Here is a 17,500-nt window from a genome sequence, read left to right as displayed (position 1 = left end):
TCTCCTCTTGTCTATGTCTTCCTTTCTGTTGCCTCGTCTTGTCCTCACTTCCTCTTTATCTCTCCTGGTGAAAACCCATCTGAAAATGAAAAAGAAATTAGTAACGGAATAAGAGTAGCAGTAATGATTGCTGCAGTAGTAACAAGAACAGGAATCATAGTAATAGCAATAACAGTAACGAATAATGACTGTAATAATTCTAATAGAGTAACAGTAGTAAGAGCAATAACAGCAATAGCACTAGTACCAACAAGAGAATCCGGGAAATGTACATTTTACTTGAAGCAGCAGATGGACCTAAACAAATTCAGTTTCTACTAATTCATTTCGTTTTCTGTAGCTTTCTATTAACAGAAGATAAATATTTCCGGTTGACATTTTCTGCCCCTTCTCATCATGATCCTTTGTAATGGCGGACTTGACTTACTCGAATCTTGGTTACGTTAGGTTAGATTAGGTTAAAATGTTAGGTTGGGAAGAGGTAGGCCTACTAAAAGGCTGCCGGGACGTGTACTTGAGTGAGTGTCTACCATTACACTTTAGAAAAGGTTCATAACAGTGGAAGGAACATCAGTAAAGGAAATAGGGAAAAATTTAACGTAAAAAGGTAGTTTGTCACTCTAGAAATAACTAGAAAATATAAAAGACTATCAGGAAAGCGAAATCATTTGGTAAGATGCTTCTGCTGCTTAAAGTAAAACGTACGTTTACCGGGGACGCGTAATTCTAGTAATGCCAAATTATTGAACAACATTAATAATAGCAGTAACAACAGTAGCTAACAACAAGAGCGGTAGTAGAACACGCATTCATAGTCAGCAATGTAATAACAGCAATAATTGCAGCAACATCACATTCTACAAGGGGCACTTAGAACAACACCCGCGCTAGCCAACTGGTCTAAGGTCCGAATATTTGACTGCCCTTTGTCCTTGGCCTTCGACAGATTACGACAGATATCGTGATAGTTTTCAGAATACGTTGCTAAGAAAGAGCAGTCTCCAATGTCACCCAGAATAATCACTATGAAGCTATCAAATAACTATACCCAACCACAAGTTTCTCTGGCAGTTCATATTTTGGAGAGCACACTAACACAGCAAGACACCACTCATCCTTGCATAAGTCCATCCATGCTTACCCTCTTGCATATCAGACTGTTCTAAGTTCATATATCATGATTTTCTTAACATATACAATACCTTTAATGAAGATAAATGTCCCAGAAACGCAATGAGCATTTCTTCCTCCACAACACGGCTCCAGTTCAACCTCTCAATAGACCTATCCTCCTGGTTCGAATTAACCATATTGGCTGACAAGCATATTAACTTAATCTAAATTATGATACTGTTAGTTTTTGTACATATTATTTACCCTTAGTGAAGAAAAATGTCCCACAGAAGCCGCCTAGAACCTTCTGCCTCGACAGCACAGCCTACACTGAACAAGGCACATGTGACGTCTTGAAAAATTCCTCTTGTTTCTCGGATGCCTCTATTCGAAAATTTAAACCTAACGCCTAACCGGCAACTCAGCCAGCGATGAAAGAAAACTGGGGATCAAGAGAGACCGTGATGCTAAGACAGAACGTGAGCTTCAGAGAATTAAGCCTTAGGAAGAACTTAAGCAAAGGAGAGAAGATATGCTGAAGAGAACGCAAGGTTAAAACAGAACACATGCGTATGGGAGAACATGACTTAGGAGACAGACAGACTAATGAGGAAGTAAAGGAGCGTTGTGCTGTTGACATGAATGTGGAGTTACGTGGAGAGACAGATAGACAAATGAAGAAATAGATAAGCGTGGTGGTGTTGATGTGGATGCAGTGTTACGGGGAGAGATAGACGGACAAATGAGGAGTTAAAGGACGTTGTGGTGGTGATGTGGATGTAAAGTTACGCGGAGAGACAGACGGAAATATGTGGAAGTAAAACAGCGTTGTTTTGCTGATTTGGATGTGGAGTTACGTGGAGAGATAGGCAGAGAAACGAGAAAGTAACTAAGCGTATTGGTGTTGATGTGAACATCAAGTTAAATGGAGACATAAGGACAAATGAAGAAGTAACGAAGCGTTGTGGTGTTGATGTGGATGTGGAGTTACGTGGAGAGACAAGGAAACAAATGAGGAAGTAAAAGAGCACTGTGGTGTTGATGTAGATATGGACGTGGAGAGACAGACAGACAGGCAAATGAGGGAGTAGAGTTGTTCTGTTGATGTGGATGTGGAGTTACGTGAAGAGACTGACAGAAAAATGAGAAAGTAAAAGAGCGTTGGGGTGTTGATGTGGATGTGATGGCAAATGTTAAAAGAAATACTTTGAGATGCTTTGGCCATATAAGGAGGATGGAGAGTGGGAGATTAACTAGGAGAGTGAATGTGCGTGACGTGGAGGACGGATAGGGGAGGGGAAGGGTGCATACCTCTGCCAGCGTCTATATGTATGTAAGTATGTAAGTATGAACGTATGCATTAAGTTCTGTATGTATGTACGAGTTTCTTCACTGACCAATATCATTTTGACTTATGACGTCAGTTAATAAAACGGACCTTGAAAAAAATGAGGCCAGTCGAGCACAACGAAACTTCTATGACATTGAAACAGGTCATAGGGCGATGATTGAACAATGATGTATAAGGGCTGGAGAGAGGGCAGCCTGACACAAGACCCAGAAACCTCAAAAGTGGAACATCCTTGTGAAGAAGTGGTAAGATGGAATTATTTTTCTTGATGGGTGATAAAGTTTCAGCTGTTGCATGTGTGTGTGTGTGTGTGTGTGTGTGTGTGTGTGTGTGTGTGTGTGTGTGGTGGGTGAATAATTATCTAACTTTTATGTACCCTGTGCAAGAAGGCAAGCTTCAGTTGGTGTTGGTGATGTGTGTGTGTGTGTGTGTGTGTGTGTGTGTGTGTGTGTGTGTGTGTGTGTGAATAATTATCTAACTTTTAAATACCCTGTCCAGGAAGACAAGCTTCATTTGGTGAGTGTGTGTGTGTGTGTGTGTGTGTGTGTGTGTGTGTGTGTGTGTGTGTAAATATCTAACAAACACTGAATACCATATGCAGGCAGACAAGCTTCAGCTGGCGGTAGTGTTAGTTGTGGGGGGTGTGGTGTGCGCTACTACGCAGGACCCAGAACGAAGGGACAGGAAGCAGGGACACAGGGACACCGACCCAACACACTCCTCTAGGGAAGCTTTACCATGGGAGGACATCAGGGACACAGCCATAAATATGCTCAGGCAGTTAGCTTGAAATTCGTGCCTGGAAGAGGTTTCGTTCAACAGCCAGTGAATTTAGAGGTTTTCCACTAAGGGGCACCAGGTCGCGTTGGTCACCCTTAAGCGGTCGGCCTAGAGTTTAGGGTACATGGAGGCCAACATGGTGTCCATCATGACCACGTAGGCGTTGTCCAGCCCAAGCACCTTGGGGCCTCCGCAGCTGGCCATGTGGAGAATTCAGATGACAGAGGAGCAGAAGTGAGATGTAAAATTTCGTGTGGGAAAATGAAGAAGACGAGGACAGAGATATAAAATTTACATGGGGAAATAAGAAACGTAAAGCTGAGATGCAAAAAGCTGATATGGGAAAATGAAAAAAAACTAGTTCTGGTATACAAAAATTTACATACTTATATAGTCAAACGAACAGCAATAGAAGTGAGATGCAAAAATTTATATGTGAAAACGAAAAAAAACTAGGAATAAAATGGAAATTTTTTTTTTAAATCGAATAAAACCTTTTCGTTATATAAGAGCCGGAACTATCCTCACAGCAGCCGTGAGAACAGTTCTGGTCTTCAGTAAATGCACAGCATTTATCCGATATTACCGAACCTTGGTAGAAAGGTCGAAGAGAGGCTCACGACAAAATCAACGTAAGAGTCGAAAGGTAAGGCCTAGAGGGCAAGCTCGTTATACAGGGAACGGAACTATTCCCACAGAAGCCGTGAAAACAGTTCCGGCATTCAGTAAGCACATTGTTTTCTCTGATATTATCTAAATTTGATATTATGCTCGAGCGGCATCCCATGACAAAATCTAAGATGTTTCAGACCAATAACTTAAAGACAAAACCAAAAGTGCAATCTTATAGTTGGCATTGCCTTGTGACCATGTTCTTCCTGTTGTTCCAAAAAGTATTGGGTTTCGTCCAGGCCTACCCTTCAACATCACCAAATTTCGTTGAAACTGGATAAAAGCGGATCGTTTTGCCAAGGTCGGAATTATTCTAACGGGTGTTGTGAGAACGGTTCCGGTCTTGAGAAAACGATTAGCTTTTTCTGCTATGGACCAAACCTGATACAGTGGTCGAGGTCTTCAAAGTTTCAGGTCAAATGCTTAAAGGCAATGCCTACAAGGCAAGCTCATTGTATGTAGCGACAGCCATGATAATTGTTCCGGTCATGCGAAATTTTTAGCTATTTCTGACCTGAACCTAATTTGGTACAGTGGTCGAGGAATACATCATGACAAAATCAATGAGATTTCATAGCGATAGCTTAAAGAAAAAGCCTACAAGGCAAGCTTAGTATATTGGGCCAGAACTAATTTCACAGCAATAGAATAGCTCCGGTCTTGAGAATACAAATATACTGTATATTTTTTCCTCTCTGATAAGGGCCAGATTTGGTACAGGGGCCGTGGGGTCACTTCATAACAAAACCTCCGAGGTTTCAGAACGACAGCTTAAGTCAAAGCCTACTGGACAAGTTTGGAATATAGGAGCCTCAACTATTCCCACAGCAGCCATGAGAATAGTTTCAGCCTTCAGAAAACATACAGTTTTGTTCGATAGTAACCAAATTTGGTATTATGGTCGAGGGGCACCTCATGACAAAATTTACAACGTTTCAAACCAATCACTTCAAGGTTAAACCACCTTGGCAGTCTCAAAGTTGGCACTGCCTTGTGGCCTTCATGTTCGTCCTCTGGTTTCACGAAGTACTTGTTTTTGTCCTGGGCTACCCCTCAACATCTTCACCAAATTTCGTTGAAACCTTATAAGAACTGATCGCTTTGCCAAGGCCGGAAATATTATCAGTGCAGCTGTGTAATTAGTTCCGTTCTTGAGAAAAAGGTTAGCTTTTTTCCCGATATGAACCTAATTTGGTAGAGTGGTCGAAGGGCACTTCACGACATAATTTACCAGGATTTATGGCAATAGTTTAGTCATAATATGGAATCACTCCTCTCACTGTCTACTAAATAAATAATTGATTTACCGCATACAGTGTATAATAAGAAACAAGACATTAGATGGAGACAGTTAGGGCACAGTAACTCTGAGACGAGGGATTGAACATTTAGCAACTTCTTGTAACCTCAGCCTCTACAGTGAAAAAATCATTTGGTTGACAGAAAAACGTTACATAAAGATACTGCCAATGCTTCTTCGTCACTACACTATACCCGTCTGGTCGAGCAGACGGGTATAGTGTAGTGACGAAGAACTGTTCTCACGGCTGCTGTGAGGATAGTTCCGGCTCTTATATAACGAAAAGGTTTAATTCGATTTTAACAAATTTTTCCATTTTATTCCTTTTTTTTTTTCACATATAAATTTTAGCATCTCACTTCTACTGTTGTTCGTTTGACTATGTAAGTATGTAAATTTTTGTATACCAGCCCTAGCTTTTTTCATTTTCCCATATCAGCTTTTTGCATCTCAGGTTTACGTTTCTTATTTCCCCATGTAAATTTTATATCTCTGTCCTCGTCTTCTTCATTTTCCCACACGAAATTTTACATCTCACTTCTGCTCCTCTGTCATCTGAATTCTCCACATGGCCAGCTGCGGAGGCCCCAAGGTGCTTGGGCTGGACAACGCCTACGTGGTCATGATGGACACCATGTTGGCCTCCATGTACCCTAAACTCTAGGCCGACCGCTTAAGGGTGACCAACGCGACCTGGTGCCCGTTGGTGGCAAACCTCTAGATTGACTGGCTGTTGAACGAAACCTCTTACAGGCACGAATTTCAAGCTAAATGGCTGAGCATATTTATGGCTGTGTCCCTGATGTCCTCCCATGGTAAAGCTTCCCTAGAGGAGTGTGTTGGGTCGGTGTCCTTGTGTCCCTGCTTCCTGTCCCTTCGTTCTGGGTCCTGCGTAGTAGCGCACACCACACCCCCCACAACTAACACTACTGCCAACTGAAGCTTGTCTGCCTGCATATGGTATTCAGTGTTAGATATTTACACACACACACACACACACACACACACCAACTGAAGCTTGTCTTCCTGGACAGGGTATTTATAAGTTAGATAATTATTCACACACAGACACACAGACACACACACACACACACACACACACACACACACACACACACACACACACACACACACACACACACACACACACACACACACACACCAACACCAACTGAAGCTTGTCTTCCTGGACAGGGTATTTAAAAGTTAGATAATTATTCACACACAGACACACACACACACACACACACACACACACACACACACACACACACACACACACACACACACACACACACACACACACACACACACACCAACTGAAGCTTGTCTTCCTGGACAGGGTATTTAAAAGTTAGATAATTATTCACACACACACACACACACACACACACACACACACACACACACACACACACATCACCAACACCAACTGAAGCTTGCCTTCTTGCACAGGGTACTTAAAAGTTAGATAATTATTCACCCACCACACACACACTCACACACACACACACACACACACACACACACACACACACACACACACACACACACACACACACACACACACACACACACACACACACACACACACACACACACACACACACACATGCAACAGCTGAAACTTTATCACCCATCACGAAAAATAATTCCATCTTACCACCTCTTCACAAGGATGTTCCACTTTTGAGGTTTCTGGGTCTTGTGTCAGGCTGCCCTCTCTCCAGCCCTTATACATCATTGTTCAATCATCGCCCTTTGACCTGTTTCAATGTCATAGAAGTTTCGTTGTGCTCGACTGGCCTCATTTTTTTCAAGGTCCGTTTTATTAACTGATGTCATAAGTCAAAATGATATTGGTCAGTGAAGAAACTCGTACATACATACAGAACTTAATGCATACGTTCATACTTACATACTTACATACATACAGACGCTGGCAGAGGTATGCACCCTTCCCCTCCCCTATCCGTCCTCCACGTCACTCACATTCACTCTCCTAGTTAATCTCCCACTCTCCATCCTCCTTACATGGCCAAAGCATCTCAAAGTATTTCTTTTAACATTTGCCATCATATCCACATCAACATCCCAACGCTCTTTTACGTTCTCATTTTTCTGTCAGTCTCTTCACGTAACTCCACATCCACATCAACATAACAACTCTACTCCCTCATTTGCCTGTCTGTCTGTCTCTCCACGTCCACATCCACATCAACACCACAGTGCTCTTTTACTTCCTCATTTGTTTTCTTGTCTCTCCACGTAACTCCACATCCACATCAACACCACAACGCTTCGTTACTTCTCCATTTGTCCTTATGTCTCCATTTAACTTGATGTTCACATCAACACCAATACGCTTAGTTACTTTCTCGTTTCTCTGCCTATCTCTCCACGTAACTCCACATCGAAATCAGCAAAACAACGCTGTTTTACTTCCACATATTTCCGTCTGTCTCTCCGCGTAACTTTACATCCACATCAACACCACAACGTCCTTTAACTCCTCATTTGTCCGTCTATCTCTCCCCGTAACACTGCATCCACATCAACACCACCACGCTTATCTATTTTCTCATTTGTCTATCTGTCTCTCCACATGACTCAACATTCATGTCAACAGCACAACGCTCCTTTACTTCCTCATTAGTCTGTCTGTCTCTTAAATCATGTTCTCCCATACGCATGTGTTCTGTTTTAACCTTGCGTTCTCTTCAGCATATCTTCTCTCCTTTGCTTAAGTTCTTTCTAAGGCTTAATTCTCTGAAGTTCACGTTCTGTCTTAGCATCACGGTCTCTCTTGATCCCCAGTTTTCTTTCATCGCTGGCTGAGTTGCCGGTTAGGCGTTAGGTTTAAATTTTCGAATAGAGGCATCCGAGAAACAAGAGGAATTTTTCAAGACGTCATATGTGCCTTGTTCAGTGTAGGCTGTGCAGTCGAGGCAGGAAGTTCTAGGCGGCTTCTCTGGAACATTTTTCTTCACTAAGGGTAAATAATATGTACAAAAACTAACAGTATCATAATTTAGATTAAGTTAATATGCTTGTCAGCCAATATGGTTAATTCGAGCCAGGAGGATAGGTCTATTGAGAGGTTGAACTGGAGCCGTGTTGTGGAGGAAGAAATGCTCATTGCGGTTCTGGGACATTTATCTTCATTAAAGGTAATGTATATGTTAAGAAAATCATGATATATGAACTTGTGGATGAAAGGATGCGAAGATGTGTAAAGGATGCAAGAGTGTATAGAGGTTGGGGGAGTGGACTTTCTGACCACTACTTGGTGGTGGCCAGAATTAGGATGCAAGTGAGATGGAGGAATAGAAGAAGGGAAAGACTAGAGGAAGGAGTAGTTGCAAGGAGAGTGGAAAGGTTACAAGAGGATGAGAAAAAGGCAGAGTATAAGAGAGAAGTGGAGGAACGATTGGGCAAATATGAATTGGAGCAGATGGGAGACGTGGAAGGTGTGTGTAAGATATTTACAGAAGAAATATGTGCAGCATGTGATGTGGTGTGTGGAAGGAAGAGAAGACGGAAGGGGGTGCAAGGAACAGCGTGGTGGACTGAAGAGGTGAAACAGGCTGTGGCACAAAAGAAGAAAGCATACAATGAATGGATGAGAAATAGGGGCGTGGAAGAAGTTGAGAGGCGGAAGAGAGAGTTATATGTGGAAAGGAAGAGAGAGGTGAAAAGATTAGTAACAGAGAGTAAGAAGAGAGTGGATGAGGAATTTGGAAGGAATTTGAGTGTAAATTGGAGGGACTGTAAGAAAATGTTCTGGAGAGAAGTGAAAAGAGTAAGACAGGGTGGAAGTGAAGTTAGCAGGGGAGTGAAAGATAAAAATGGTAGATTACTAGTGGAGAAGGGAGAAAAAGTGAGCATATGGAGAGAACACTTTAAGGAATTGTTGAACGTAGAGGATGGAAGTAATGCGAGTATAAGTGGCTGGGGAATGGCTGGGAGAAGGAGGGAGGTGAGAAGACAGGAAGAAATCAGTAGGATGGAAGTTGTGGAAGCAATGAAGAAAGTTAAATCGGGGAAAGCCCCAGGAATTGATGGAGTGTGTGGTGAAATGCTGAAGCATGGGGGAGAGATAGTAGTAGAATGGATGTGGAAGATGTGCAGATTGGCCTGGGAGGAAGGTAGAGTCCCGGAGGATTGGAAGTCAGGTATAATTATTCCCTTGTACAAAGGAAAAAGGGAAAAAGAAGTGTGTGGTAATCATAGGGGCATTTGTCTTCTTAGTATAATAGGAAAAGTGTATGGTAGGATACTTATAGACGGAGTTAGAGAAAGAACAAAGAAATTAGTTGGTGAAGAACAGGGAGGCTTTAGGAAGGGAAGAGGTTGTGTAGATCAGATATTCATTCTTAGATCTTTAGTGGAAAAGTTTCTAGAGAAGGGAAAGAAGTTGTATGCGGCTTTCATGGATTTGGAGAAAGCATATGACAGGGTGGATAGACAAGGATTGTGGAAAGTGTTAAGAATATATGGAGTAGATGGGAAGTTGTTGAATGCTGTGAAGAGTATGTACGATGGTGCGAAGGCTGCAGTGCGTGTGGATGGTGAACTAAGTGAATTTTTCTCTTTGAAAGTTGGTTTGAAACAGGGATGTGTCATGTCTCAATGGCTGTTCAATCTGTACATGGATGGGGTAATAAAAGAGGTACAAGGTAGGGTAGTGGATGTTGGAGTGGCCCTGGTGAGAGAGGATAGTGTTTGGAAACTCCCTGTACTGTTGTTTGCAGATGATACTGTGTTGTTGAGTGAAGACGAAGGGGAGCTGCAAGGCTTGGTGGATGAGTTTGAGAGAGTGTGTAAGAAACGGAACCTAAAGGTGAATGTAGGGAAGAGTAAAGTGATGGTCTTTGAGAGAGGTGAAGTTAGTGAATGTACAGCGAGGTTAGATGGTGAGGAATTGGAAAATGTGAGTACGTTTAAGTATTTGGGTAGTGTGATGAGTAAAGATGGAGGTTTGGAGGGTGAAGTGCTTGAAAGGGTACAGCAGGGAAGAAAGGTTGCTGGTTCCTTGAAAGCAGTGATAAGAAACAGGGAAGTGAGCATGGAAGTGAAAAGTTACTACATGACAGTATTGTGATACCAACTCGAACGTACGGAAGTGAAGCTTGGACATTGTTGGAAGGACACAAGTCAAGAGTGAGAGCAGTGGAAATGAGTTATTTAAGAGGAGCCTGTGGAGTCACGTGGAGAGACAGGCTAACGAATGAGGATATAAAGGAGCGTTGTGGTGTGGATGTGGATGTGATAGGAAGCGTTATGAGGAACACACTGAGGTGGTTTGGCCATGTGGAGAGGATGGAGGATGAAAGACTGACGAAGAGAGTGTATGTGAGTGAGGTGGAGGGGGGAAGAGGGAGAGGGAGACCGAGGATGAGATGGAGGGATGGGGTGGAGAGGTATATGAGAGAGGGGTGTGTGAGTTGGGAGCAGGGTAGTGTAATGGCGGGGGACAGGGCGACTTGGAGGCGATTTGTTTGTGGCCACCCCAAACGGGATTGAGGCGTCTGGCAATAGATAGATAGATAGAACAGTCTGATATGCAAGTGGGTAAACATGGATGGACTTATGCCAGGATGAGTGGTGTCTTGCTGTGTTAGTGTGCTCTCCAAAATATGAACTGCCAGAGAAACTTGTGGTTGGGTATAGTTATTTGATAGCTTCATAGTGATTATTCTGGGTGACATTGGAGACTGCTCTTTCTTAGCAAAGTATTCTGAAAACTATCACGATATCTGTCGAAATCTGTCGAAGGCCAAGGACAAAGGGCAGTCAAATATTCGGACCTTAGACCAGTTGGCTAGCGCGGGTGTTGTTCTGAGTGCCCCTTGTAGAATGTGATGTTGCTGCAATTATTGCTATTACTACATTGCTGACTATGAATGCCTGTTCCTCTACCGCTATTGCTGTTAGCTACTGTTGTTACTGCTATTATTAATGTTGTTCAATTATTTAGCATTACTAGTATTACGCGTCCCCGGTAAACATACGTTTTACTTTAAGCAGCAGAAGCATCTTACCAAATCATTTCGCTTTCCTGATAGTCTTTTATATTTTCTAGTTATTTCTAGAGTGACAAACTACCTTTTCACGTTAAATTTTTCCCTATTGCCTTTACTCATGTTCCTTCCACTGTTAACAACCATTTCTAAAGTGTAATGGTAGACACTCACTCAAGTACACGTCCCGGCAGCCTTTTAGTAGGCCTACCTCTTCCCAACCTAACATTTTAACCTAATCTAACCTAACGTAACCAAGATTCGAGTAAGTCAAGTCCGCCATTACAAAGGATCATGATGAGAAGGGGCAGAAAATGTCAACCGGAAATATTTATCTTCTGATAATAGAAAGCTACAGAAAATGAAATGAATTAGTAGAAACTGAATTTGTTTAGGTCCATCTGCTGCTTCAAGTAAAATGTACATTTCCCTGATTCTCTTGTTGGTACTAGTGCTATTGCTGTTATTGCTCTTACTACTGTTACTCTATTAGAATTATTACAGTCATTATTCGTTACTGTTATTGCTATTACTATGATTCCTGTTCTTGTTACCACTGCAGCAATCATTACTGCTACTCTTATTCCGTTACTAATTTCTTTTTCATTTTCAGATGGGTTTTCACCAGGAGAGATAAAGAGGAAGTGAGGACAAGACGAGGGAACAGAAAGGAAGACATAGACAAGAGGAGATGGCACACAAGAAAACAACAGCTACAGAACCACCGCGATCACTACCACCGCTACCGCCATTACCACCACCGTCCCCATCACAACCACTACCATCCACTCATCGCCAATCCATTATCGCCACCACCACCACCACTACCACCCTATCACCACCCCATCATCACCATCACCCTATCACCACCACCCCATCACCACGCCATCCCGACCATGCCACCACCACCTCACCACCTCTACCACACCACCACTACCACACCACCACTATCACACCACCGCTACCAAACCACCACCACCACCACCACCACCACCAACCCATCAACACCACCCCACTATCACCACCAACCCATCAACACCACCCCACTATCACCACCAACCCATCAACACCACCCCACTATCACCACCAACCCAACAACACCACCCCACTATCACCACCAACCCATCAACACCACCCCACTATCACCACCAACCCATCAACATCACCCCACTATCACCACCAACCCATCAACACCACCAACCCATCAACACCACCAACCCATCAACACCACCCCACTATCACCACCAACCCATCAACACCACCCCACTATCACCACCAACCCATCAACACCACCCCACTATCACCACCAACCCATCAACACCACCCCATCAACACCACCCCACTATCACCACCAACCCATCAACACCACCCCACTATCACCACCCCACTATCACCACCAACCCATCAACACCACCAACCCATCAACACCACCAACCCATCAACACCACCCCACTATCACCACCACCACCACCACACAACCACCACACAGCCACCACACAGCCACCACCATCACCATGACACTACCACAACACAGCCACCACCACCAACATGACACTATCACCACCGCTATCACCACCACTATCACATTATCACCACCACTACCACCACCACCCTCACTCTACCATCACCACCGTCACACTACCACCACCACCCTCACTCTACCATCACCACCGTCACACTACCACCACCACCATCACCACCGTCACACTACCACCACCACCATCACCACCATCATCACACTACCACCACCACCACAACCATCACCACACTACCACCACCACCACAACCATCACCACACTACCACCACCACCACAACCATCACCACACTACCACCACCACCACAACCACCACCACACCACCACCACCACCACCACAACCACCACAACCACCACCACACCACCACCACACCACCACCACCACCACCACGATACATGCACCACAACCCCCTCTGCCACCACACTATCACCACCACCACACTATCACCACCACCACCACACTATCACCACCACCACCACACTATCACCACCACCGGACTATCACCACCACCGGACTGTCACCACCACCGGACTGTCACCACCACCGGACTATCACCACCACCGGACTGTCACCACCACCGCACTGTCACCACCACCGCACTGTCACCACCACCTCACTATCACCGCCACCACACTATCACCGCTACCACACCACCACGACTACCACACCACCACCACTACCACACAACCACTATTACCACACAACCACCATTACCACACAACCACCATTACCACACAACCACCATTACCACACAACCACCACCACCACCCCCACACCACCACCACCCCCACACCACCACCACCCCCACACCACCACCACCCCCACACCACCACCACCCCCACACCACCACCACCCCCACACCACCACCACCACCACCACCACCACAAAACTACTATCACAACCACCACCGAACTACCACTACCACACTACAACTACTACCACACAACCATCACACTACCGCACCACCACAACCACACTACCACCACTACCGCGCTACCACCACCATCACACTACCACCACCATCACACTACCACCACCATCACACTACCACCACCATCACACTACCACCACTACCACACACTACCACCACTACCACACTACCACCACTACCACTACCATCACCACCACCACCACACTACCACTACCACCGCCACCGCCACCGCCACCACCATAACACTACCTCCACCACCATCTCACTACGACCAGCACCATACCACCACCACCACCATCCTCACCACCACCACCACCATCCTCACCACCACCACCACCATCCTCACCACCACCATCCTCACCACCACCACCACCATCCTCACCACCACCACCATCCTCACCACCACCACCATCCTCACCACCACTACCATCCTCACCACCACCACCATCCTCACCACCACCACCATCCTCACCACCACCACCATCCTCACCACCACTACTACTACCACAACCACCACTAATACTACCACCACCACAATACTACCACCACCACAATACTACCACCACCACAATACTACCACCACCACAATACTACCACCACCACCACTCTACCACCATCGCTCTACCACCATCGTTCTATCACCATCGCTCTATCACCATCGCTCTATCACCATCGTTCTATCACCACCGCTCTATCACCACAGCTCTACAACCACCACATTACCACCACCCCCACCCCCACCACACTACCATCACTCCCTCCCCCACCGCCACCACATTACCACCACCACCACCACCACCACCACCACCATTACCACCACCACCACCACCACCATTACCACCACCACCACCACCACCACCACCACCACCACCACCACCACCACCACCACCACCACCACCACCACCACCACCACCATTACCACCACCACCACCATTACTACCACAACAACTACCACCTCCACCACCACTACCACCGTCTCTACCACCACCATAACACCACCACCACCACCACCACACGATCACCATCACCACGATCACCATCACCACGATCACCACCACCACCACATGATCACCACCACCACCACATGATCACCACCACCACCACATGATCACCACCACCACCTCCACCTCCACCACCGCCTACACCACCCCCACTGCAGCCGCCATTACTACCACAACCACTACCACCACCACCACCACTACCACCTCAACCACTACCACCTCCACCACTACCACCTCCACCACTACCACCTCCACCACTACCACCTCCACCACTACCACCTCCACCACTACCACCTTCACCACTACCACCTTCACCACTACCACCACCACCACCACCACACCACCACCACCACACCACCACCACCACACCACCACCACCACCACCACCACCACCACCACCACCACCACACCACCACCACCACACCACCACCACCACCACCACCACCACCACCACCACACCACCACCACCACCACCACACCACCACCACCACACCACCACCACCACACCACCACCACCACCACCACCACCACCACACCACCACCACACCACCACCACACCACCACCACCACACCACCACCACCACACCACCACCACCACACCACCACCACCACACCACCACCACCACACCACCACCACCACCACCACACCACCACCACCACCACCACACCACCACCACCACTGCAGCCACCATTACGACCAAAACCAGTACCACCTCCACCACCACTACCACCATCACTGTTACTACCACCATCATACCACCACCATCATACCACCACCACCACTACACAACCACCACCACCCCCACCACCACCACCCCCACCCCCACCACCACAATCACCACTGCAGCCACCATTACCACCACAACCACTACCTCCACCACCACCACTACCTCCACCACCACCACTACCTCCACCACCACCACTACCTCCACCACCACCACTACCTCCACCACCACCACTACCACCATCACTATTACTACCACCACCATACCACCACCACCACTACACAACCACCACCATACCACCACCACCACTACACAACCACCACCACCACCACGCTACCACCACCACCACTACACAACCACCACCACCACCACGCTACCACCACCACCACTACACAACCACCACCACCACCACGCTACCACCACCACCGTGCTACCACCACCACCGTGCTACCACCACCACCGTGCTACCACCACCACCGTGCTACCACCACCACCGTGCTACCATCACCACCGTGCTGCCACCACCACCGTGCTACCACCACCACCGTGCTACCACCACCACCGTGCTACCACCACCACCGTGCTACCACCACCACCGTGCTACCACCACCACCGTGCTACCACCACCACCGTGCCACCACCACCACCGTGCCACCACCACCACCGCGCCACCACCACCACCGCGCTACCACCACCACCGTGCTACCACCACCACCGTGCTACCACAATCACCTTGCTACAACTACCACCGCGCTACCACCACCACCGCGCTACCACCACCACCGCGCTACCACCACCACCGCCCTACCACCACCACCGCCCTACCACCACCACCGTGCTACCACCACCACCTCCACCACCACCACCACCTCCACCACCACCACCACCTCCACCACCACCACCACCACCACCACCACCACCACCACCACCACCACCACCACCACCACCACCACCACCACCTCCACCACCTCCACCACCGCCTCCACTACCCCCACTGCAACCACCACCCTCACTGCAGCCACCACCCCTACTGCAGCCACCATTACCACCACAACCACCATTACCACCACAACCACCACCACCTCAATCACTACCACCTCAACCACTACCACCTCAACCACCACCACCTCAACCACTACCACTTTAACCACTACCACCTCCACCACCAATACCACCATCACTATTACTACCACTACCATACCACAACCACCACCACTACACAACCACCACCACTACACAACCACCACCACTACACAACCACCACCACTACACAACCACCACCACTACACAACCACCACCACCACCACCATCACTACTGCAGCCACCATTACGACAAATACCAGTACCACCTCAACCACCACTACCACCTCAACCACCACTACCACCTCAACCACCACTACCACCTCCACCACCTCCACCACCTCCACCACCACTACCACCATCATTATTACTACCACCACTACACAACCACTATCATCCCCACCCCCACCACCACCACTGCAGCCATCATTACCACCACAAGCACTACCTCCTCCACTACCACCATCACTATTACTACCACCACCATACCATCACCACCACTACACAACTACCACCACCACCATGCTACCACCACCATGCTACCACCACCATGCTACCACCACCATGCTACCACCACCATGCTACCACCACCATGCTACCACCACCATCACCGCGCTACCACCACCACACTACAACCACCACCACCACTGCAGCCACTACCACCACCACCACCATCCCCACCACCACCACCACCACCACCACCATCCCCACCACCACCACCACCACCACCACCACCACCACCACCACCACCACCATCCCCACCACCACCACCACCACTACCACCACTGCAGCCACTACCACCACCACCACCACCACCTCACTACCACCACCACCACCAGCACTGCAGCCACTACTCGACCACCACCACCACCACCACCAACACAGCATCCACCACCACCACCACCCCAGCAACTACACCACCACCACTGCAGCCACCACCACCACCCCAGCCACTACACCACCGCAGCCACCGCCACCACTACCTCCA

The sequence above is a fragment of the Coenobita brevimanus genome, chromosome 76 (genome assembly GCF_032717465.1).
Source record: "Coenobita brevimanus isolate Jiangsu-jjx chromosome 76, ASM3271746v2, whole genome shotgun sequence".
NCBI classification, from domain to species: Eukaryota; Metazoa; Arthropoda; class Malacostraca; order Decapoda; family Coenobitidae; genus Coenobita; species Coenobita brevimanus.
The sequence above is the reverse complement of the archived record's forward strand: the minus strand, read 5'-3'. Positions refer to the sequence as shown.